We start from the raw sequence: 3,598 nt of genomic DNA on the forward strand, positions 1-3,598 counted from the left end.
ATCAGGAAAATTGTCTCCCCAAGGATAGCTACAGAGGACTGCTCCAAAGTACACTATTAACTAGACTTTTTATAACTAACTTCTACAAAACACATAGGTCATAATGACCATTACTGGATCATCACTTTCCCTAACTTGCAATAAATTTCTAATATCAGAGGCACCTAGACTCAACGCTCTCCATTCATGCATCTTCTTTCCGTCTATTTACTTTTCTATCCCATCTTCCCAGTCTGATTAGCAGTAACTGTAGCAAGTTTTAAGCTTCCTATAAAAGCCTATTTTTAAATTAACCCTTAACTATGTGTCCTATTTCAGTAATTCATGGCAGCTGATTGCACATAATATGGATGTAATTAGCTTGATCAGATTCTGGAGTATACACACCTCTCAAATCCAAGGTAACACAAACAGAGGTGAAGGCGTGAAGAAAGAGCAGACAAAGTAAATGAGATGAGGATTATGGGCAATGAAGTCAATGGACTGTTGTCGGTCTCATGGAAAAGAGAGGAGAAGCAGACCATCTCTGCAGCACAGTGCATAACATAACTCCTCATATGTTTTCCATGTAGTTAGATGGAATTGCCATGCAGTGAAATTATGATAAGTGAGTCTATATTCTCAGATTATCTATATCAGTCTAACTTCAATGATTGTGTCACACACCAGCCAAGAATAACACAAATGGTGGTATATTAATTTTATGATTCTTTATTTTAACATAAGGTTCCAAGAAACTAGAATGCAGATTTTGATATCTGTTCCATCAGTGCAAATTGATTGAAACTGATTCTGATCACACCAGTGTTTTATCCAATTATAAATTAATTGTTCTCAGTTACCCTCCTTCTGATGCTGGTATGAAAGAGATAATTTCCATTGAGGTGAGAACCATACATCAATATAATGATAGTGTAATTGAGAGGAGAATGGGAACCGTTGACTTTAGTAAACTTACTCAGGATTTATAGATTTATGACAGGAGAATCTGACCAAAATTATATTGGGTCTGAGCCATATAATATGGACAGAGTGATGGATGCATGGAGAAAAAGATGAAAAGACAGAGACAGATAGATAGATAGATAGATAGATAGATAGATAGATAGATAGATAGATAGATAGATAGATAGATTATGTCAATTTGTCTTGACTTAAAGTATCAAACTAACATGTCATTTTTTCTTTTTAATTCTCAAGATGAAATATGCTGAGGAAGAAAATGAGAAAAAACAGCTCTATGACTGAGTTTGTCATACTGGGATTCTTTAATCACCCAGACACGAGTTTCATTTATTTTGTGTTATTTCTGTGCATTTACATCATCACAGTGCTGGGCAACATCCTCATCATTATCATCATCAATGTTGATCCGTCCCTTCACACCCCCATGTATTTCTTCCTCAGGAACCTGTCCTTCCTGGAGATCTGCTACACCTCTGTCACCCTGCCCAAGGTATTGTCCAACCTCCTCTAAGAGAATAAAGCCATCTCCCTTGCTGGTTGTGCAGTATAGATATATTTCTTTCTATTCTTTGGTGTTACTGAATGCTGCCTCCTTGCATCTCTGGTGTATGACCGTTACAGTGCTATATGCAAACCACTGCAATACACGACCATCATGAATAAGAGGGTTTGCATCCAGCTGACAGGTGGCTCCCGTATCTGTGGTACCCTGGTGGCTGTGGGGCACACAACTTTCGTCTCACACTTCCTTTCTGTGGGTCCAATGTGATCAACCACTTCTTCTGTGAGATCCAGCCAGTGCTGAAGCTGGTGTGCGGGAACACCTACTGGATTGAGATCCAGATCTCTGTGGGTGCTGCCTTTGTCCTCATGATGACTTTCATGCTGATCCTGGTGTCCTACATCTGTATCATCTCCACCATTCTTAAAATTAGGTCCACTGAGGGCAGGCGCAGAGCCTTCTCCACCTGCTCCTCACACCTCATTGTGGTAACGTTGTTCTGTGGGACGGCCCTTATCATGTACATGTGCTCCAAGTCCAGCTTCTCTCCAGATGTGAACAAGTTACTCTCTCTGTTCTACTCAGTGGTGACTCCGATCCTGAACCCCATTATCAACAGCCTCAGGAACAAGGAGGTGAAAGATGCCTTGAGTAAAACAGGGATGAAGGTATTTCATACACAAAAATAGATATTTTTTTCTCCAGCTAGATTATTCCCTGGGAAATATCCCAGCTCTCAAGAGAATCTATATTGCTAAAGAGACCAAGAGATAGTTCAGCATTACAAAGAAATTTATCTTATCAAATGTACTGCTGGTCAACTTTTTCTGAAATTTGTATTAAATGACATTTTTTCATTACAATTTTGAATTTGAACAAAATAAATGAGGATTTTATTCTATTCCCTTCTGGCCTAAATATATGTGAATCTTCTAGAAAAGAAAAGAATATGAAAGTACATTGCTTCCTCTTCCCACAGTCTGATGAGTTCTAATTCAAATATTTCTGCCTTTTATATAAAAATCTCCCATATTTCAAGTAGAGTTGATTGAAATTTTCTAAGTTTCCCAAATAATTCTCTTCTCAAATGCTAAAGACAAAAACATGCATTGGATAGAATAGCTTGAAAATGTTTTGCTACTATTTTTTCACCCTCAGTAGAGGTAAGTAAATTTTTTAGAACTTTGTAATTAATTTCAAAAAATGCTTTCCAAGAAATTTCAGATATCTAAAAAACCACATTATTAATCATTCTCTCCAAATTTTTAATACATTCTAATTCAGAAACATTTCAGTTCTAGATTAGAATGCCATTTATAATAGGATCATACAAGGGATATCTGAAGTCTAAGAGGAAATCTGCATTGCTGGTTATAGCATATTTGTTGTTCTTTCATCCTGGAACATGGAAAACCATTAACCATAGTATTATTTTTTCACCACGAACTCACTGTTCATCAAGGGTACATCCAGCGTGAAGTATCTGTCTCTTTCTCACAACACCTAATTTTTAAGTCCACAGAAAATCATTGGAATTCACAAAGCATGGGTTTGGGGTTCAAGTTCGCTACACAGTGAGGGGAGGGAGATAAGCACAAGTGAATGGGATCTGCAAAAGCCAGGAGGTTGGGTGGGGAGCTGACTAAGCTAGCTACAGGAACTCCTCACTTAAAGTCAGCCCGGTTAACGTTGTTTCAATGTTAAGTTGCTGATCAATTAGGGATCATGCTCTTTTATAGCTGTGCAATGCTTCTTCCTAAAATTGTTTGGCAGCTGCCTCTTTTGTCCGCTGCTTGCAGGAAGAGCAGTCCATTGCAGCTAGCTGGTGGGTGGTTGGAACCAGGGTGGACCAGAAGCTCTCCTATAGCTCCCCATATCAACTCTCCACTTCCCTAAGTTCCCTGCGCACAGGGCTGCTGCAAGGATGTTTCATGCCCTAGGCAAAATTTCCACCTTGTGCCCTTCCCTGTCCCCGAGCCCCCGCCCTGAGGCCCCAACCCCTGCAGCAGCTTCCCCCCTCTGCCCTGAGGCACCCCCCCACCCCAGTTCACCCCTGCCCTGCCTCCTCCCTAGCACGCCATGGCTGCTTCACTTCTCTCACCTCCCAGGCTTGCAGTGCCAATAAGCTTA

At 40.1% G+C, this 3,598-nt stretch overlaps 1 pseudogene; it reads left to right on the forward strand.

Moving 5' to 3' along the window:
• Positions 1-1,222: 1,222 nt before the first annotated feature.
• On the forward strand, positions 1,223-2,157 carry LOC127031229 (olfactory receptor 10C1-like; annotated as a pseudogene).
• Positions 2,158-3,598: the final 1,441 nt, after the last annotated feature.

Source organism: Gopherus flavomarginatus, chromosome 11, assembly GCF_025201925.1.
Source record: "Gopherus flavomarginatus isolate rGopFla2 chromosome 11, rGopFla2.mat.asm, whole genome shotgun sequence".
Classification (NCBI taxonomy): Eukaryota; Metazoa; Chordata; order Testudines; family Testudinidae; genus Gopherus; species Gopherus flavomarginatus.